Genomic DNA, 23,229 nt, shown 5'->3' on the forward strand with positions numbered 1-23,229 from the left:
CGTTCTATTAGAAAACAGTTACAGAAAATTCTTATGGAAAAAGTTTCTTAAATAAATGGAGTCTTGTAGCAAAAATGGTTCAAATGGCTCTGAGCACTATGGGACTCAACTGCTGAGGTCATTAGTCCCCTAGAACTTAGAACTAGTTAAACCTAACTAACCTAAGGACATCACAAACATCCATGCCCGAGGCAGGATTAGAACCTGCGACCGTAGCGGTCTTGCGGTTCCAGACTGCAGCGCCTTTAACCGCACGGCCACTTCGGCCGGCGAGTCTTGTAGCAGGACTGCCGTGTGTATTAGAGGAGAATTAAACGACATTATGTCTGCTTATCGTGTCAGGCAGCTTGACGTGAATAAAATAAAGGACTGGAAGCGGCTGGCTCGTAGCGCAGTGGTTAGCAGTCTTGAATCGCATTCGGGAGGACAGTGGTTCAAATCCGCGTCCGGCCATCCTGATTGAGATTTTCCGTGATTTCCCTAAATCGCTTAAGGCAAATGTCGAGATGGTTCCTTCGAGGGGACGCGGCCGCTTTCTTCGCCTTCCTTCCCTAATCACACTCTGTGCTCTGTCTCTAACGACCTCGCTGTCGACGGGAGGTTAAACACTAATCTCCTACTCTTCCAGCTTCTCCTCAATTCACCACGAAAAACGTGTGAGCGCATACCGCCTCAATTAATAGCCGTTCCACGCAGGAACACGTATACATTACGTCCTATAAACACCACCATTTATCATACAATGAAGGCTTTCACGACCTGATGTTTAGCTGCCGAGAATTCTTCCGGGTTGTATGGCCGCGGTCCACGGAACTCTTCTATCAATGACGTTTCGTCCAAAGCTACGATGGACATCTTCGGATGTGCTCCTGGTTGAGCTGAGTCTCGCCGACTGACGAGTCGGACGTCGAAGAACGGCCTAAATACTGTGGAACGTGGGCGTGGTCTGGATTTAACGTGATAGCAGAGATAAACCTTGTCAAGGATAAAATTTAATTATCGCTGAGTTTCAAGGCTTCTTCTTTTCTGTCATTATCCCCATGTTTATATACACTCCTGGAAATGGAAATAAGAACACATTGACACCGGTGTGTCAGACCCACCATACTTGCTCCGGACACTGCGAGAGGGCTGTACAAGCAATGATCACACGCACGGCACAGCGGACACACCAGGAACCGCGGTGTTGGCCGTCGAATGGCGCTAGCTGCGCAGCATTTGTGCACCGCCGCCGTCAGTGTCAGCCAGTTTGCCGTGGGATACGGAGCTCCATCGCAGTCTTTAACACTGGTGGCATGCCGCGACAACGTGGACGAGAACCGTATGTGCAGTTGACGGACTTTGAGCGAGGGCGTATAGTGGGCATGCGGGAGGCCGGGTGGACGTACCGCCGAATTGCTCAACACGTGGGGCGTGAGGTCTCCACAGTACATCGATGTTGTCGCCAGTGGTCGGCGGAAGGTGCACGTGCCCGTCGACCTGGGACCGGACCGCAGCGACGCACGGATGCACGCCAAGACCGTAGGATCCTACGCAGTGCCGTAGGGGACCGCACCGCCACTTCCCAGCAAATTAGGGACACTGTTGCTCCTGGGGTATCGGCGAGGACCATTCGCAACCGTCTCCATGAAGCTGGGCTACGGTCCCGCACACCGTTAGGCCGTCTTCCGCGCACGCCCCAGCATCGTGCAGCCCGCCTCCAGTGGTGTCGCGACAGGCGTGAATGGAGGGACGAATGGAGACGTGTCGTCTTCAGCGATGAGAGTCGCTTCTGCCTTGGTGCCAATGATGGTCGTATGCGTGTTTGGCGCCGTGCAGGTGAGCGCCACAATCAGGACTGCATACGACCGAGGCACACAGGGCCAACACCCGGCATCATGGTGTGGGGAGCGATCTCCTACACTGGCCGTACACCACTGGTGATCGTCGACGGGACACTGAATAGTGCACGGTACATCCAAACCGTCATCGAACCCATCGTTCTACCATTCCTAGACCGACAAAGGAAATTGCTGTTCCAACAGGACAATGCACGTCCGCATGTATCCCGTGCCACCCAACGTGCTCTAGAAGGTGTAAGTCAACTACCCTGGCCAGCAAGATCTCCGGATCTGTCCCCCATTGAGCATGTTTGGGACTGGATGAAGCGTCGTCTCACGCGGTCTGCACGTCCAGCACGAACGCTGGTCCAACTGAGGCGCCAGGTGGAAATGGCATGGCAAGCCGTTCCACAGGACTACATCCAGCATCTCTACGATCGTCTCCATGGGAGAATAGCAGCCTGCATTGCTGCGAAAGGTGGATATACACTGTACTAGTGCCGACATTGTGCATGCTCTGTTGCCTGTGTCTATGTGCCTGTGGTTCTGTCAGTGTGATCATGTGATGTATCTGACCCCAGGAATGTGTCAATAAAGTTTCCCCTTCCTGGGACAATGAATTCACGGTGTTCTTATTTCAATTTCCAGGAGTGTATTTCGATGTCTTCTCTTTATAGCCGTGGATAATAGTTCGTCATAGTACAGAAACCCTCTGTCTACGAGTGGTGTATATAAGGTGGTAGGTTCTGCATTGGAACTACAAAGTTAAGTATGAAGACACGGTTGAAGGAACATAAAAGTCTTTGCCGACTAGGGAAAACAGACAAGTCAGCCGTGGCGAAACATGCTCTTCAGTCGGCTGATCAGGTAGTGAAATTTTCGGAAACTGAAGTTTTATGTACTATGACGAACTATCATCCACGGCTTGATAGAGAAGCCATCGAAATATATAAACATGGGGTTAATTTTAACAGAAAAGAAGAATCCATTAAACTCAGCGATATATGGACAGCTGCGCTACAGAATCGATGAGAAGTTTTTATCTTTGACTCACTGTGATCGATTGACAAGGTTTATCACGTGAAATTCAGACCGCGCCGACTTTCCACGGTATTAGGCCGTTCATCGAGGTCCGACTGGTCAGTTGGCAGGACTCAGCACAACCAGGAGAACTCCGAAGATGTGGATCGTAGCTTTGGACGAAACGTCAGGGATAGAAGAGTTTCATGGACCACGGCCATACAACTCGAAAGAATTCTCATCAAGCACCATTTATGTTTTTTCTGATTTCGAATTTTCAAGTAAGATTTATGATATGAATGTTCAAACGGCCTCTGATAATTAATTACGAAGTATTCAGAATTTGAAATTATTAAAATTTTTTGAGATCATAGCGTAACACAACTACTCCCCCTTTCTCATGGAACAAGAAGAGAAGGCAATTCTGCATCAGATTGCAAATTCTTTTTATAATTTTAATTAATCAGCGATTAGAGCTCAAAATTACCGCAGTTTGGAATGTCCATGTAACATTGCCTCTGGAGTACTCTACGGCCACTGACAAAGATCGCAAACATCGCGGGTCAGTTTATAATATTACGATGTTACAAGCTAATAAACATGGTTATTTCACATGTTTCCTAACAGACTCAAAAATCGAACGGAAAAGGAACTACGATGGTGCTGTCATCATACGGTATTATACGTAACGTGCTCTATTAGGTACCATGTTCTAAAGGTGAGCCAGTACATATTCTTAAATAATACTGTAATGTTAGGGGAACGGAAAGCTGCTGCCAAAAATATCATCATTAAAAAGAAAGATGCAGACGTTAATATTCCTCACAAGGAGACTAGATTCTACAACAAAACCTGAAGCTGGTGACTTACCACACTCCGCCATATCTTAGAGACCAGCGCGACAGAAGGAAGATCTGTCGGGAAGTCCCAGAGCGTCGTCTGGCTTGCTGATGGGTCACGTCTGTAGTGCTCACGTCGGGCTGACTGTCAAAGATATCTCATCAATCTTCGGGAACGCATTTCCAACTTTACGATCTTATGACCTTTTCTGTTCCTTGGCGACCAATTATTTCCTGCAGTTTGTCACCATCTTGGAGAATCATCCTGAGTAGCATGACGAAGCTGTAATTTGATTAATCAGTTCTGAAAAATGACAATCAATTACCAAAATAGAACCATTCATACTGCAAACGAGCTTGACGTAATACATTAATTATTATGTTGGTACATTCATATTACCAACAAACACACCAAATACTACATAGGTGTAGGTAGAAACCATGCTACAATAGCGGAGTGTGGCCCGAATTTAAATGTTCGTCGCATACACGTCTGCCTACTGCCACGGCCCGGAATCTGAATGAAATACTATGTTCACATGAACAGTGACGTCATATCAAACGAGAGGGTGAACAACAGACAGCCGTTCAAAGCACATACAAGAGGTGTCAGTCAGCGACATCACAATCGATACTGCCGTGAACGACTTCCAAGTCAAAGACGCTGCCATCCAAACTGAGCGAACAATCTTAAAACTCTGTCCGAACAGGCCTTGAAGGCCTAACGGTACCGACCGGCCGCCATGTCATCCTCAGCACAGGCATCTCTGGATGCGGATATGGAGGGGCATGTGGTCAACACGCCACTCTCCCGGCCATTGTCAGTTTTCTATACCGGAGCCGCTACTTCTCAATCAAGTAGCTCCTCAGTTTGCGTCACAAGGGCTGAGTGCACCCCACTTGCCAACAGCGCTCGGCAGACCGGACGGTCACCCGTCAAAGTGCTAGCCCAGCCCGACAGTGCTTAACTTCGGTGAACCGATGGGAACCGGTGTTACCATTGCTACAAGGCCGTTGGCAGAGCTAACAATCTCAGGTCAGTCAATAACGCCGCTAGAAGACCAAGTCAAGGAAGGGACCAAGGATAGCGATTTATATAAACAGAGTGTCTTCTACTCAGTTACAAGTGTTACCTCACAGAGGTTTGTTTTTAATATGGGAATGAACGGTGAGCCACATCGATGCACAGCTTTCACAATACTTGGAGCTGGTCAGTGACAAAATTACTTAAATGTTGATTGATGCAATGTAAAGGATAGGAGATACTCATTATATTTCGACATCAATAGTAAAATTCTGACTCGTTAAATTATTTCAAACCATATGAACCAGACAAAACTGAATGCAGATCAAGGGGATAAGTTGGGGTTTAGTATACGCAAGGGAACTGGGGAAACAATTTTGCCACTGCGTTAGTGATAAAGCAAAGAACTGTAGAAAGTACATTGTATTCGTAGAGTATCAGAAGGTGAAACGAAATAAAATGTCTTCCTTTCGTGTACAGTGTGGTATTAACCACATGGACAGAAGGATAATTCACACATTGCCGGCCGCGGTGGTCTCGCGGTTAAGGCGCTCAGTCCGGAACCGCGCGACTGCTACGGTCGCAGGTTCGAATCCTGCCTCGGGCATGGATGTGTGTGATGTCCTTAGGTTAGTTAGGTTTAAGTAGTTCTAAGTTCTAGGGAACTGATGACCACAGAAGTTAAGTCCCATAGTGCTCAGAGCCATTTGAACCAATTCACACATTTTATGTGAAGCACATTGCAGTAGTGTAATTCTGTGGCTAGATACGTAACATTTTTACACTTGATATTGAAGTATTAACACAAAAAAGCAGATAGGCCTGAATATGAACAATATATAATGAAGATTTGATACGAGCTGTTTTGATTTGCCACTAAGTAAGGGACCAGGAAGTATTTCAGACGCAACAAAATCACTTTTCATGTAATGGTGCAGTAATAAGGGAAAACGTAATGTTACAAGAGCAAGAAGTCGGAGAAATGTAGTAGGGCTTGCATTTTCACCGCAGATAACTGAAGTGGGTGTTGAATAGAGGAGAAGGGAAGTTTAGAACTATCATTTTGTGAGAATGCTTTACCGAGTTCAGGCGAGTAAGGTGTGTGGGGCAGTGGAACCATGCCATTTTTAGCCAAAAACTGTCTAACAGAGGTCTGTGTGTGCAGGTGCGTTGTCCTGGTGGAAGAACTGGCGCCCTGTCTGATCGGAGCTCCAAGATAACCCACTAATTTCTGACAGTTGATCAACTACGTAGACGGTCTGTGACCACAAGCTCTTCAATTTCTTCAATATTTTCGTATGTTCGGGCAGTTGATGGACGTCCGGAACGAGTTTTGTCATCAGTAGACAGGTCGCGATTTTGAAATCTAGTAAACTACTTGAGTTTTTCCCACAGGGTAATCCAGTTGAGCTGTCTTCAACGTTAAAACAGTTTCAGCCTCATTTTTACCCAGTGGAAAACGAAATTTCACAGCTATACGTTGTTTACTTAAACTAGCCACCATGAAAAACGAAACAAGTAGGAATCAGCGCTGGCAGAAACAATCACTGCTGGTGTACAGAACGAGCCACGTTGACAACACAGGCGCCACTGAACTGGCAATGAGTTACGCCATACACGTCTAGCGGATGAAATGCGTTCTGCGCAATCTTCGTCGATGGCAATGTTATTCCGGTTTCTTATGGCACCCCTCATACGCACATAGACAAAAACTAAAGTAATGGTATTACGCGCAGCAGGTGGTCATGGTTAAACCTTAAATTTGGACAACAGACTTTTTAAGAAGCTGAGAAATGTGGTAATTAAGAAACAGAGTACAGTAGCCAGCGACCCAGAGAGTCTATTAATACCCCATCCAACCGGCAGCGCCACATATGCATTTCAGACACACAGCAGACCACAATCAGATGCAGACACACTCTCCTCCGCCACTTCACGTAATGTGGCGCGTGGTCTCCGGAGCCGGATAAAGAGGCCTGGTCCTACTCATTCTACACGTTAACACCATACGCTGTCGCTGTCCTCTCGTTAACAATATACGCTCTGAGTTTGAACTACACTCATACTCATAAATTAAGGATATGCTGACACATGGTGAAAAAACGCTCGGGTGGACTGTTTTTGGGTTAAATCACCTCGGGGTACGACCACGCTTTGCATTTGATCTGCTGTCGTCTCACGTCGCAGAGGTCAGCGTACGGTACAGCGAGTAGGTGTGCAGACTTTTTCAGACGTGTTAATGGTGACTGTGTGTTGAAAATGGCTAAAAGAACACATATTGATGACGTTATGAGGGGCAGGATACTGGGGCGACTGGAGGCTGGTCAAATAGAGCAGGTCGTAGCACGGGTCCTCCGTGTGCCACAAAGTGTGATCTAAAGATTATGGCAACGATTCCAGCAGACATAAATGTGTCCAGGCGCTACAGTACGGGACGTCCACAGTGTACAACACCGTAAGAAGACCGATATCTCACCATCAGTGCCCGAAGACGGCCACGGAGTACTGCAGGTAGCCTAGCTCGGGACCTTACCGCAGCCACTGGAACAGTTGTCTCCAGACTCACGGTATAGAGACGACTGAACAGACATGGTTATTCGCCCGGAGACCTGCAAGGTGCATTCCACTGACCCCTCTTCAAAGGAGAGCCCGTAAAGCCTGGTGTCAAGAACACAGTACATGATCATTGGAACAGTGGTCCCAGGTTATGTTCACGGACGAGTCCAGGTATATTCTGAACAGTGATTCTCGCCGGGTTTTCATCTGGCGTGAACCAGGAACCAGATACCAACCCCTTAATGTCCTTGAAAGGGACCTCTATGCAGGTCGTCTTTTGATGGTGTGGGGTGGGATTATGATTGGTGCGCGTACACCCCTGCGTGTCGTAGACAGAGGAACTATGACAGGTCAGGTGTATCGGGACGTCATTTTGCGCCAATATGTCCGCCTTTTCATGGGTGCAGTGGGTCCCAGCTTCCTCCTGATAGATGACGCACGGCCCCACCGAGCTGCCATCGTGGAGCAGTACCTTGGAACAGAAAATATTAGGCGAATGGCGTGGCTTGCCTATTCTCCCGACCTAAACCCCATCAAGCACATCTGGGATGCTCGCGGTCGACGTATCACTGCACGTCTACAAACCCTTAGGACACTTCAGGAGCTCCGACAGACACTGGTGCAAGAATGGGAGGCTATACCGCAGCAGCTGCTTGACCACCTGATCCAGAGTATGCCAACCCGTTATGCGGCCTGTGTACGTGTGCATAGTAATCATATTCCACATTACTGTCGGGGTACATGCGCATGAAACAGTGGCGTTTTGTAACACATATGTTTCGGGTCTGTTTTCTCAACTTATCACCAATACCGTGGACTTACAGATGTATGTCGTGTGTGTTCCCTATATGTCTATGATATTAGCGCCAGTTTTGTGTAGCGCCACGTTGTGTGGCACCACATTCTGCAGTTATCCTTAATTTATGAGCATGAGTGGATGTTCGTTGGTTTACTGTGGCTGAAATTCTTGTAGCAGTAGGAAGGAATTTATTCACAGGGTTGCGGGTGTTTCAGCGTTAGTTTTTGCATAACCGCACCCAGCCAGAAGTTAGAGTTCTGCAACAAACTCTCGACCTGCGCCCAACTTGAAATTATAGTTTATGTTTAAATAGCAGGAACGAAAAATCGTGTAAAAAGTTTCTGTAAAAATAATTAGTTACTAATCTAAAAATCATGAACGTAGAGACAGTGATAAACAAGAGCAATAAGGAAGATCCAAAAGAAACGATTTGAAGACCTTGAACTGTAGTGTTACAGAAAAGGTCATGCTGATTGATTTATCTACATCTTCATGGAGACTCTGCAGATCACACATCACATTACCTTCACAATAATTCTCTATTATTCTACTCTCGAACAGAGCGCGGAAGACACCAACACCTATATCTTTCCTGTGAGCTCTGATTTCCCTTATTTTATTACGATGATCGTTTCTCCCTACGTAGGTCGACGTCAGTAAAATATTTTCTCATTCAGAGGAGAAAGTTGGTGATTGAAATTCCGTGAGAAGATTCCGCCGCAACGAAAAACGCCTTTGTTTTAGTGGCGTCCAGTCCAAATCCTGTATAATCTCCGTGCCACTGTCTTCCTTATTTCGCAATAATATAAAACGTGCTGATCTTCTTCGAACTATCTCAATGTAATCCGTTAGCCCAAACTAGTATCCGTAAGGGTGCTCCAAAAGATGACGCACAACCGTAGTGTAGGCAGTCTCTTTAATAGATCTGTTACTTTTCCTAACTGTTCTGCCAATAAAACGCACTCTTTGGTTTGCCTTCCCCACAACATTTTCTTCGTGTTCTTGCCAGTTTAAATTTTTTTAATTGTAATTCCGAGGTATTTAGTTGAATGTATCACCTTTAGATTAGACTAATTAATCGTGTAACCAACGTTTAACGGGTTGTTTTAGCACTCATGTGGATGACCTCACACTTTTCATTATTTAGGATCAATTGCCTTTTCTAAATCGTTTTGCAATTTGTTTTTATGTTCTGGTGAGATTACTACTCGATAAACGACAGCGTGATCCGCAAACAACCTAAGACGGCAGCTCACATTGTCTCCAAAATCGTTTATATAGATAAGGAACAGCAAAAAAATGGTTCAAATGGCTCTGAGCACTATGCGACTCAACATCTTAGGTCATAAGTCCCCTAGAACTTAGAACTACTTAAACCTAACTAACCTAAGGACATCACACACCCATGCCCGAGGCAGGATTCGAACCTGCGACCGTAGCAGTCGCGCGGTTCCGGACTGCGCGCCTAGAACCGCGAGACCACCGCGGCCGGCAAGGAACAGCAAAGGACCTATAACACTACCTTGGGGAACACCAGACATCACTTTTGTTTTACTCGATGACTGCTCTGTGTTTGGTGGGATCAGAATGGTGTCATCTATTATGAGCTGCTAAAACCGGGCGAAACCGTTAACACTGATCGCTACCAACAGCAGATAATGGTTAAATCGAGCATTGCGTGAGAAACGACCGGAATACGGAAAAAGGCTACACATATTGTTCCATGATAACGTCCCATCACACACGGGTCAGGGAAACAGTCGAGGCGTTCAGTTGGGAAATACTAGGGCATGCGGCTTATTCTCCAGACTTGGCTCCGTCCGATTATCAGCTGTTTGTATCAGTGGGACACGCTCTCGCTGAACAACGTTTCAATTTGTATGAAAATGTGGCTCGCTGACTGGTTCGCTTCAAAAGAAGGTTTCTTTGGCGTGGCAGTCATAGCCTGCCGGACGGGTGGGGGAAATGTATAAATACACTCCTGGAAATTGAAATAAGAACACCGTGAATTCATTGTCCCAGGAAGGGGAAACTTTATTGACACATTCCTGGGGTCAGATACATCACATGATCACACTGACAGAACCACAGGCACATAGACACAGGCAACAGAGCATGCACAATGTCGGCACTAGTACAGTGTATATCCACCTTTCGCTGCAATGCAGGCTGCTATTCTCCCATGGAGACGATCATAGAGATGCTGGATGTAGTCCTGTGGAACGGCTTGCCATGCCATTTCCACCTGGCGCCTCAGTTGGACCAGCGTTCGTGCTGGACGTGCAGACCGCGTGAGACGACGCTTCATCCAGTCCCAAACATGCTCAATGGGGGACAGATCCGGAGATCTTGCTGGCCAGGGTAGTTGACTTACACCTTCTAGAGCACGTTGGGTGGCACGGGATACATGCGGACGTGCATTGTCCTGTTGGAACAGCAAGTTCCCTTGCCGGTCTAGGAATGGTAGAACGATGGGTTCGATGACGGTTTGGATGTACCGTGCACTATTCAGTGTCCCCTCGACGATCACCAGTGGTGTACGGCCAGTGTAGGAGATCGCTCCCCACACCATGATGCCGGGTGTTGGCCCTGTGTGCCTCGGTCGTATGCAGTCCTGATTGTGGCGCTCACCTGCACGGCGCCAAACACGCATACGACCATCATTGGCACCAAGGCAGAAGCGACTCTCATCGCTGAAGACGACACGTCTCCATTCGTCCCTCCATTCACGCCTGTCGCGACACCACTGGAGGCGGGCTGCACGATGTTGGGGCGTGAGCGGAAGACGGTCTAACGGTGTGCGGGACCGTAGCCCAGCTTCATGGAGACGGTTGCGAATGGTCCTCGCCGATACCCCAGGAGCAACAGTGTCCCTAATTTGCTGGGAAGTGGCGGTGCGGTCCCCTACGGCACTGCGTAGGATCCTACGGTCTTGGCGTGCATCCGTGCGTCGCTGCGGTCCGGTCCCAGGTCGACGGGCACGTGCACCTTCCGCCGACCACTGGCGACAACATCGATGTACTGTGGAGACCTCACGCCCCACGTGTTGAGCAATTCGGCGGTACGTCCACCCGGCCTCCCGCATGCCCACTATACGCCCTCGCTCAAAGTCCGCCAACTGCACATACGGTTCACGTCCACGCTGTCGCGGCATGCTACCAGTGTTAAAGACTGCGATGGAGCTCCGTATGCCACGGCAAACTGGCTGACACTGACGGCGGCGGTGCACAAATGCTGCGCACCTAGCGCCATTCGACGGCCAACACCGCGGGTCCTGGTGTGTCCGCTGTGCCGTGCGTGTGATCATTGCTTGTACAGCCCTCTCGCAGTGTCCGGAGCAAGTATGGTGGGTCTGACACACCGGTGTCAATGTGTTCTTTTTTCCATTTCCAGGAGTGTAGCAATGAAGATTGAATAAAATACTGCTTATCAGTTTCTAACGACAGACGTGTAATTATTGCAACAAAACTCCGGTTTCATACTTCTACACCTGGTATGATAGTAATCGAAGAACCGGTCAGAGTGGCCGAGCGGTTCTAGGCACTGCAGTCTGGAACCGCGCAACCGCTACAGTCGCAAGTTCGAATCTTGCCTCGGGCATGGATGCTTGTGACGTATTTAGTTTAGTTAGGTTTAAGTAGTTCTAAGTTCTAGGGGACTGATGACCTCAGATGTTAAGTCCCATAGTGCTCAGAACCATTTGAGGTAATCAAAGACATCATGACACCTGTGCAGACGGCAAACTATGCACTTATCCATACCCTTGACTTCCTTGGATTTTATGACATATTTTCGAGGAGGTCCTGTTTACTGTTGAATTTTTATACAGAGTGATTCTTATGAACCTTTAAAAAACACCGAAGCGACATAGATGACGTTGAGACAATTAATTTAATATAAATTACTTTTGAATGCATTACGGGAACAGCTGTGATCAATGTCTTATAAATAATTACTATTAAAAACAGTCTTGATCACGATTTATTTAACAAGGTGACCGGTTTCGACCACTACTGTGGCCATCTTCAGACCATTGAGTAGGAACCTCTTTCTGTTGGAGAATCAGAAAGAGGTTCCTACTCAATGGTCTGAAGATGACCACAGTAGTGGTCGAAACCGGTCACCTTGTTAAATAAATCGTGATCAAGACGGTTTTTAATAGTAATAATTTAATATAAGACACGTGGTGTCGCAAATGTCGGGAAATACCTCAAAATTGGATGACAAATGATGAACATGTGCCGTCACCAGATGACGTACCTCGGTGTACGTGCAACGGTTGACCCTGTCCGTCTGTCGCACCTCATCATCCCAACCCAAGTCAAGTATTCACGTCGCCCTGGCTCTGGGCACATGTGTTCGACTTGAGCGCGTGGGCTTCAGGATTTGAATCTACGGTCTGGCAAGCAGCACTTTTTCACTGTATGAAACAAATATGTATCTACACTGAGGTAAGTTTTCAAACTTTATTTAGCGATCTCGCGATCTCCGCTGCTTTATTGCAAAGTACAACACTACAAAAACCTGGTGTATGACGTCTTAAGTGAATGAGTATAAGCTTCCGAATTGCGTCGTTACCAGCAAATAACGTTAATAAACGAAAAAGTAAGGGACAGAAGGAACGAAACGTAAAATAAGAACACCTTTTACTTGGTTGCAGCGAAGAGATTAACTTTGTAACTTCTACGTTTACTACAGATCAAATTTACAAAAGGTGTTCGAAATTTCCTCCGTTTGCTTGAATGCAAGTATTGCATCGCTCAATGACCTCTCCACATCCAAGCCGAGCCGATGCACATGCGGCGAGGTACGTCATCTGGTAACATCACATGTTCAGCATATCTCATCCATTTTTGGGGTTATTTCCCGAGATTTGCGATCACACGTGTCTCATGTTAAATTAGTTGTCTCAGCATCAACTACCTCTCTTCGGCCGTTTTTAAACGTTAACATGAATCACCCTATACATATCTTCCAATAAAAGCACAGCGTATGCAAGTCTGGTAACAATAGTGGACAACGAGACATTCTGAAAGAGATCCCAGCAGAGGGGTCGAAACGTCGATTATTTTAGAAGGAAATATGACGCGGCCCAACGACCTAAAAGTTTTAACTTTAAAAGTATAGCACGCCTGGGGTTTCTTCGTTCGCCTATGATGGGAATTCACAGGGAAATTATAGCTCTTAAAGCTGTAGGAATGACCTGCACACAGCATTGAGGAAGCTGAAAAATTCACTTTCGGCGTGGTCCAGTATGACTGGATCGGTAAATGATATTGAGAATGGGTGAGAGAGATTGTATTTTATATGAGTTTGAATGTTATCCAGTTTTAGTTTTACGTTTTCTTATCACACTTGCCTCAGACTATTGAACCACTGGCGATAGTAAACTCGCTATTGAGCGCCCTAAACCCACAAAGGAACGCATTCAGACCGTTGCACTCCAAGCACTTTCAGTGAGCATCTCTGGGAGTATTAGAGCAGGCTTGTCAGCAAGTATCTATCAGATGGGAGGGAACTCCGCCGCTGAGTTACCGAACGCTACAGAACGGCTTTTGTCGGGCCCTGTCGCCATTAGGACGGTAGCAGCTAATCCTCGAAGCGTGCTCAATCTGCCGCTAGGCAAAGCACGTGGCTCTGCCCGCCGTAAAGCAAACACAACTTTTAGATCGTGCACACGCACACATATTACTTTCGTACTCGCTAGGTGGAGGGAAAAAGAAAATTGAGACTCCGTCGCTCTGTTCGGTAGCGCATCTGCTGAGATTTTCTATCTCTGCGGATTATCTGCCCGCAGCAGCACCCGAAGGACGGGCACAGTATTGCGTGCGATACGTTTCGTAATCCTATTAATATTATCGCCACGCTCGAAAACAACTCAGGGGCTGTGTGCTGTAGATTTTCACGTCGGCGTTCGAGCGCCAGAACTCTCTCTCTGTCTCTCTCCCATTCTCGACGACTCCTCTTTTCATTCACTTTCCCCTCTCCCCCATCCCTACCCCTTCCACCCAGCCAGCCAGCTGCTGCTGCATTACGTTGCGGTCTTCTCACAGAAATGACATTACCGGCACCTATATCTCCATGGAAAATATTATTCCGCGAGAGGCTCTCAGAGACGGAGAAAGGAGTGGCGGTTAATTCAGCACGGAGAGGCGACCGGCTTAACGTCAACGGCTCGCGAAACACACTGTCAAAGAGACGTTATTATGCCGCGCTGCCTCCCCGAGGACGAAGAAAAGCGGGGCGGCGCTGCTGCGAGGTGTTTTTAAAAAAGTGTTTCTACAAACTTAGTTCTGGTCGCTCAATAGAAAGAGAGAGTCTCTTTGGCAGCCACCGCGGAAACACTGAAGCCCGCGGGCTAACGACCTTTAAACTCTTTAACTAACTGCCACTGTAGTTACCTTCACTTAACGCCACCACTGATCCCTACAGCGTCTGCAGTTCATCACTATTAACTTCGCATTCCTAACGCTTGCTGCAGCCCTGCTCTTCAAAACGAAAGCAATATTCCCTTCTAAATAGCACAACGACAACAATAGACCACTCTGTTCAGTTATGAAGTACAGAGAAAAGACAGAAATCAGAAGCGCTCGACCAGCTACAAAAGAGAGAAGACGATAATGTTTGACGTGTGGTCTGCGACAAGGTTTTCAGGTATGTGATTAGGTCGAAGACTTTTTAGGTAACAGAACCCAGTACGTTGACCTGAAAGGCGGGTGTATCGGAGACAGTCGTATCTTCAGGAGTGCTCCATGAAAGTGCAATACAGGCTCTTGTACTGTGTGTACATAAACGATTTGAGGGACAGGGTGATGAATAAGCAGCTTTCACTAGGTTAATACTCGCCAGAAATCAAACCTCCATTTGGATCGGACTTCCGTAGCTCTTGTGCAAAAAGGTGTGCAGTATACTGCTGCATCCATTTTCAATAAGCTGCCACTCGAATTCAAAAAGCTTTGCAGTAATCCACGCGCTTTCAAATCGAAACTTAAGAATTTCCTCATGGGTCACTCCTTCTATTCTGTCGAGGAGTTCCTTGAAAAATTAAGCTGGTAGCGTTTACTTAAACTTATGGACTGACTCCTTTTCAGGTTCATGAACATTTATTATTATCTGTTATTACTTTTATGTTGTAAGTTCATGTACTGACACGTTCCATGACCTTGGAGATCTGCTCCTCAATTTGGTCCTACGGAACTTGACGTGTAAATAAATAAATAAATAAGCACCCTGCGACTGTCTGCTGATGACGCAGTAGCGTATGGCAAAGCGTCATCGCTAGAAGCCTTCAAGGAGATTTAGAATGAGTTGGATAGAATCTCTACATCGTGTGATGGATGGTAACTTGCACTCAATGCGGGAAAATGTAAGATGAGTAGGAAAAGCAATTTTCTAATGTTTGAATAAAGCCCCGTCAGTTAGCAAGCGACATCAAACGGAACGCGGACGTAAGGTCGGCTGTGGAGAAGACAAACGGTCGACGTCGGTAAGATGGAATAATTCTAGAAATGTGTGTCTAATCTAAAAATGAGACACCGAACAGAACACTTTGAGGACCAATTATTGAGTACTGTTAGAGTGTTTGGGATGCCCACCAGGTACTGATTAAAGGAAGACATCGAAGTTTCTTTATCTGCAACCGGTAAGTTTGATCAACACGTAGGTGTTAGGCAATGCTACACGAACTTGTATGGCAACATCTGGAGGGAAACACCACTGAGAGAGCTTAGAAAAGTGGCTTTTGGAATCGTCAGCAGAACGAACTTGTTTCCATCAACATTTATCACATGTAGGACTCCGAAGGAAAGATAAATCAGTAACTTCTCCCTCGTTACATTAGCGAGGGGACCCCAAGAGGGATGGCTATCAATGGTACAAGGTATCCTCAGCCATACACCGTTATGCTATGTTGCAGTGTACACACAACAGTAGCAAGCAAGAAACGTTTAAAAGAAACTCAAATTTTGATTACCAAAAAAGAAATAGACAGCTTTATACAGTAGTAATGGATCCTGAGACTTCATATTTGGACGGTAGGATAAAGACCCACAAAGACAGTGAACCGGTACGGCCTGTGGTGAATGGGAAAAGAGGACCTGGAGCAAAATTAATGAAACAATTCAGGGAGATGCTTCGGAAATGACGGACTTTTAATGAAACGCTTTCGCTTATAAATAGTAAGAAGGTAGCACAATTAATGCAAGAGAACAACTTACATGAATGTACAAGGTTGTTCTGATTAGAGGTAGCTAATTTGTATACACCTGTGCATTATAGAAAATAGCTTACGTGAACATGGTAAAATATCTGATGTGGAAATTGATGGTTTTGAAAGATTGTTAAAGTTCGTGTTGTTGTTCAAATATGGTAAGTTTTATGTACAGAATAAAGGTTTGGCAATGAGATGCGCATTAGCAGGACAGATGGCAGACATCTTCTTGAATAAGTACGAAACAGTTTTTTTAAAGGCAAATGTTAAGTACAGTGACAAAATACAGACGTACAGAAGATGTGTGTTGGTGATGTTTTCATAAAATATCAGGGTTCCGCGGAAGAAATAAATTAGTTGATGAATGATTTCAATAAGATGTACAAGGATATAATTTTTACAGTAAAGCATGAGCAACATGGATTCTTAACGACAGTAAGAATAACAAGCTCGCGATATGAATATTTAGGAAACCCACGTTCGTACTTCCATAAACATAAATTAGCATTTTGAACGGTTAGATGTAGCAGTAACGCATGATAACCAACAAAGTAATAAAAATCCCAACACATGTATGTCATGCCGTATTGGGGTATCATCTCACATAAATTAGCGAGGCTGTTTAACTATAGAGGGTTTCGAATTGCTTTCAAGACGGAAAAACAATTAGGCCAGAGTCTGAGATATAAGATTGACACAGATGAGAACTGGATGAGGGAATCGGGAGTGTATGAACTGAAATGTCAGGATTGTGAAGCGAAATACGTGGGGCAGAGGGGACAGGAATTTTAAAGTTAGATCTAAAGAGAATAATAATAAAAAGAACGGCTCTTCAGCTGTAGTAAAGCATCTCAAGAACGAGCAGCATTCGTTGAGGGATATAATAAATGCATGAGGGTATTGTACGTTGAAGAAAAAGGATGGTTGCTAATGGACTGAAGCGTCTAAAGGGCATATCTGGGCGCACTTTAGCGATATTCTCCTTAAGAAGCAGCCACTAACGTATTTTACGTAGAATTTTCGCTTATAAATTTATGCCGAAATGAGGTCGGCTATGACCCAAATCTCAAAGAATTTTTGACAGGCAGTAGTATCGTTGGTGCTGAGCATTAGGCTTTAAGTAGATATCATCGTTGGTAGGTGATGGAAGCGGCTTTTAATTGGCAACTCTATCTCGGGAACGATGCATGGACAGGCTTGTGTAATATTTTATGTTTTATGGGTTGAGTTGACAATGCACGTGAGCAGCTTTTTTTTTTAAGTTGCGACGATTAATGGCATAAAACAATAACTCAACTCAGGAAGTCTGTAATCCTTATACGTCTGTTGGTATAAGGAGGATTGTTTAATGTGGTTTCCTTGTTTTTAGCACTTGAAAATGGGATAATGTGGTCCCGAAACATGTTGTGGCAGTAATCACACGAGTGATAACTCTGCTGAATACCCTTAATATTGCTTGTAAGAACCAAATAATTATGATTACCTGTTTAGTTGAGTGCTGATTTTACTTTGGAGCTCAGTGCAACAGAGGTTATGCGAGTCTTGATTTCGACAAAGCCTTGATAAGTTCCGGAGCTATGTGGCTCCAGATGTCTACGGACAGGCCACGCAATTCACGTAAGCTAAAGCCCTGCATCCGGTAGCGTCCCACGTATGTTCCAAGAGGTGTGCATCGTCCAGATTTGGTGGCGGAGACACCAAAGCGAGTTGACGACCATATGCTCCTCACACCACTGCAGCATGATCTTGGCTTTACGACGAGGACAATTATCCTGCTGGAAGATGATGTGGCCACCAGGACAAGCATGAAGGGATGCAGGTGAAATGCAATAAAGTTCACGTACACCACAAGTGCCACACAAAAGTCACACATAAGTCCAGTAATATGCAAAAAAAAAAAAAAAAAAATTGCGATCAGGCCTTGAACGCCCAATGGTTATCCTCAATCCTTAGGCATTACACGACGCGGGTACAGAGGGGCATGCAGTTATCTCACCACTCACGTCACAGTTGTCAGCTTTCGTGACCGGTGCGTCTACTTCTCAATCAAGTGGATCCTCACAAGGGAACCTCCCCATCGCACCCCCCTCAGATTTAGTTATAAGTTGGCACAGTGGATAGGCATTAGTAAACAGAACACAGATCAATTGAGAAAACAGGAAGAAGTTGTGTGGAACTGTGAAAAAATAAGCAAAATATACAAACTGAGTAGTCCACGGGTCTCATAGGTAACATCATGGACAACATGAGCTTAGGAACGTCGTGGTCCCGTGGTAGCGTGAGCAGCTGCTGAGCGAGAGGTCCTTGGTTCAAGTCTTCCCTCGAGTGAAAATTTTATTTTCTTTACTTTTGCATAGTTATTATCTGTCCGTTTGTTCATTGACGTATTTGTTCACTGTAATAAGTTTAGCGTCTGTGTTTTGCGACCGCATCGCAAAACCGTGCGATTAGTAGACGAAAGGACGTGCCTCTCCAATGGGAACCGAAAACATTTGATCGCAAGGTCATAGGTCAACCGATTCCTCCACAGGAAAACACATCTGATATATTCTATACGACACTGGTGACGGCATGTGCGTCAGATGACAGGAATATGTTGTCGACCCACCTAACTTGTACACTTGGCGAATGGGTAAAAAGATTCTTCTACCTTGCCCGATTTAGGTTTTCTTGTAGATGTGATAATCACTCCAAAAAAAAGTGATGAATACATAAGAGTTTGTCACATAAACTGAAAATAAAAAATTAAACTTTTCACTCGATGGAAGATTTGAACTAAGGACCTTTCGTTCCGCAGCTGCTCACGTTACCACGAGACCACGGCGCTCCTGCACTCCCAGTGTCCTTGATGTTGCCTATCTTCCCATGAACTACTCAGTTTGTATATTTTGCTTATTTTTTCACAGTTCCACGCAACTTCTTCCTGTTTTCTCAATTGATCTGTGTTCAGTTTTTCAAGGTCTATCCACTGTGCCAACTTATAACTAAATCTGAGTGGGGTGCGATCGGGAGGTTCCCTTGTCGGCCTCACAAGGGTTGAGTGCAGCCCGCTTGCCAACACTGTTCGGCAGACCCGCACGGTAACCCATCCAAGTGCTAACCAAGCCCGACAGTTTTTAAGCTGGATCATCTGACGGGAGCCAACGGCCCTGCCGCAGTGGTAAGAACGGTTACCGTCAAATCACCGAAGTCGAGCGCCGTCGGGCTGGGCGAGCGCTTGTAAGGCTGACCATCCGGTCTGCCAAGCGCCGTTGACAAGCGGGGTGCATTCAACCCCTGTAAACCAGACTGAGGAACTAATTGATTGAGAAGTAGCAGCTCAGGTCTCGTAAAATAACATACGGTCAGGAGAGTGGTATGTTGACCACATACCCCTCCATATCCGCATCCAGTTACCCCTGTACCCTGAGGATGTCACGGTGGCCGGTCAGTACAGTTCGGCTTTCGTGGCACGTTCGGACGGAGTTTAAATCTGACGGGAGCTAGTGTCACCACTGCAGAAAAGCTGTAGATGCATGTGAATGTAACCCATAGCATAATAATGCCTCCACCGTCCTGTGTCATTAATGTTTTGACCAGCCGTTCGCCGGTATGATGGCACATCTCGATACGGCCATCCACCTGTTATAACAACAAACGTAAATTATCCGACCAGGTGACACGTTTCCGTTGACATACTTTTCAGTCTCACTGATGGCATGCCCGTTCTTATCGTAACTGAACGTGTCGTTGGGTGTGAACAAAAAAAAAAGTTCGAATGGCTCTGAGCACTATGGGACTCAACATCTAAGGTCATCAGTCCCCTAGAACTTAGAACTACTTAAACCTAACTAACCTAAAGACATCACACACATCCATACCCGAGGCAGTATTCGAACCTGCCACCGTAGCGGTCGCGCGGTTCCAGACTGTAGCGCCTAGAACCGCTCGGCCACCCCGGCCGAGGAATGCACATCATACGATTATACACTCCTGGAAATTGAAATAAGAACACCGTGAATTCATTGTCCCAGGAAGGGGAAACTTTATTGACACATTCCTGGGGTCAGATACATCACATGATCACACTGACAGAACCACAGGCACATAGACACAGGCAACAGAGCATGCACAATGTCGGCACTAGTACAGTGTATATCCACCTTTCGCTGCAATGCAGGCTGCTATTCTCCCATGGAGACGATCGTAGAGATGCTGGATGTAGTCCTGTGGAACGGCTTGCCATGCCATTTCCACCTGCCGCCTCAGTTGGACCAGCGTTCGTGCTGGACGTGCAGACCGCGTGAGACGACGCTTCATCCAGTCCCAAACATGCTCAATGGGGTCCGGAGATCTTGCTGGCCAGGGTAGTTGACTTACACCTTCTAGAGCACGTTGGGTGGCACGGGATACATGCGGACGTGCATTGTCCTGTTGGAACAGCAAGTTCCCTTGCCGGTCTAGGAATGGTAGAACGATGGGTTCGATGACGGTTTGGATGTACCGTGCACTATTCAGTGTCCCCTCGACGATCACCAGTGGTGTACGGCCAGTGTAGGAGATCGCTCCCCACACCATGATGCCGGGTGTTGGCCCTGTGTGCCTCGGTCGTATGCAGTCCTGATTGTGGCGCTCACCTGCACGGCGCCAAACACGCATACGACCATCATTGGCACCAAGGCAGAAGCGACTCTCATCGCTGAAGACGACACGTCTCCATTCGTCCCTCCATTCACGCCTGTCGCGACACCACTGGAGGCGGGCTGCACGATGTTGGGGCGTGAGCGGAAGACGGCCTAACGGTGTGCGGGACCGTAGCCCAGCTTCATGGAGACGGTTGCGAATGGTCCTCGCCGATACCCCAGGAGTAACAGTGTCCCTAATTTGCTGGGAAGTGGCGGTGCGGTCCCCTACGGCACTGCGTAGGATCCTACGGTCTTGGCGTGCATCCGTGCGTCGCTGCGGTCCGGTCCCAGGTCGACGGACACGTGCACCTTCCGCCGACCACTGGCGACAACATCGATGTACTGTGGAGACCTCACGCCCCACGTGTTGAGCAATTCGGCGGTACGTCCACCCGGCCTCCCGCATGCCCACTATACGCCCTCGCTCAAAGTCCGTCAACTGCACATACGGTTCACGTCCACGCTGTCGCGGCATGCTACCAGTGTTAAAGACTGCGATGGAGCTCCGTATGCCACGGCAAACTGGCTGACATTGACGGCGGCGGTGCACAAATGCTGCGCAGCTAGCGCCATTCGACGGCCAACACCGCGGTTCCTGGTGTGTCCGCTGTGCCGTGCGTGTGATCATTGCTTGTACAGCCCTCTCGCAGTGTCCGGAGCAAGTATGGTGGGTCTGACACACCGGTGTCAATGTGTTCTTTTTTCCATTTCCAGGAGTGTAGTTTGTGGTGACTTTAATTTACCCTCGATATGTTGGCGAAAATACATGTTCAATTCCGGAGGTAGGCATAAAACATCATCAGAAATTGTGCAAAACGCATTCTATGAAAATTATTTAGAGCAGTTACTTCATGAGCCCACGCGATTAGTAAACGTTTGTGAAAACACATTTGACATTTAAGCCATAAATAATCCTGAATTAATAACAAGCATCAAAATGGATACAGATGTTAGTGAACGCAGGGTTGTCGTAGCGAGATTGAATATTGTAACCCCCAAATCATCCAAAACTAAACGAAAAATATACCCATTCAAGAAACCAGATAAAAATTCCCTTTACGCCTTCCTGAGAGACAATCTCCACTGCTTCCAAATTACCAATGTAAGTGTAGACCAAAATAGTATCGCCAGCAATTGAGGGATTTATACCAAATAAATTAACAAACGACGGAGGTGACCCTCCTTGATACACAAAAAGTGTCAGAACACTGTTGCAAACACAACGAGAGAATCAAGCCTAATTTAAACAGACACATAAACTCCAAGATTTTCGATCTTTTACAGAAGCTCGAAATTTTGGGCGGACTTTAATGCGATATGCTTATATTAGTTTCCAAAACGAAACTTTGTCTCGAAACCTGGCAGAAAATCCAATGAGATTCTAGGTGTATGTAAAGTAAGGTAGCGGCAAGACACAATCAATGCCTTCTCCACGCGATAACAATAGAGATACTATCGAGGACTATGCTGCCAAAGCAGAGTTACTAAACACAGCCTTTCGAAATGCCATCACAAAAGAAGACGAAGAAAATATTTCAGAATTCAAATCAAGCTGCCAACATGAGTAACGTAGATGTAGATATCCTCGGAGTAGTGAAGCAAGTTAAATCAAAGCAAGTCTTCTGGTACAGACTGTATACAAGTTAGGCTCCTTTCAGAGTATGCTGATGCGTTAACTCCATACTTAACAATCAAATGCAATCGTTCGCTCACGGAAGATCCGTACCCAAAGACTAGAAAGTTGCACAGGTCACAACATTATTGTTGTAGTAGGAGTAATCCACTAAATTGCAAGCCCATATTATATAGTGATATATATATATATATATATATATATATATATATATATATATATATATATATATATTTCAGTTCATGACATCAAGTCTTACAAATTTACTGTTTCTGATGGACACACGTCCAGATCATCCGCTTTCAAAATTCTACCATCGAATGGCTCTGAGCACTATGGGACTTAACATCTGAGGGCATCAGCCCCTTGAACTTAGAGCTACTTAAACCTAAGTAACCTAAGGACATCACACACATCCGTGCCCGAGGCAGGATTCGAAACTGCGAACGTAGCGGTCGCGCCGTTCCAGACTGAAGTGCCTAGAACCGCTCGGCCACTTCGGCTGGCTTAAAGTGCTGGGCATTCTCTCCTATTTCAGATACGTTGATGATATTTTAGTCATCTACGAAGGACCTGTTGATGGCATTGACCGTATTTTCAATCTCTTCAATGAACTTCACAAGAAAATATCCTTTACCAGCGAACTCGAAATGGAGGCCCGTCAA

Source organism: Schistocerca nitens, chromosome 4, assembly GCF_023898315.1.
Source record: "Schistocerca nitens isolate TAMUIC-IGC-003100 chromosome 4, iqSchNite1.1, whole genome shotgun sequence".
In the NCBI taxonomy this organism is placed as follows: Eukaryota; Metazoa; Arthropoda; class Insecta; order Orthoptera; family Acrididae; genus Schistocerca; species Schistocerca nitens.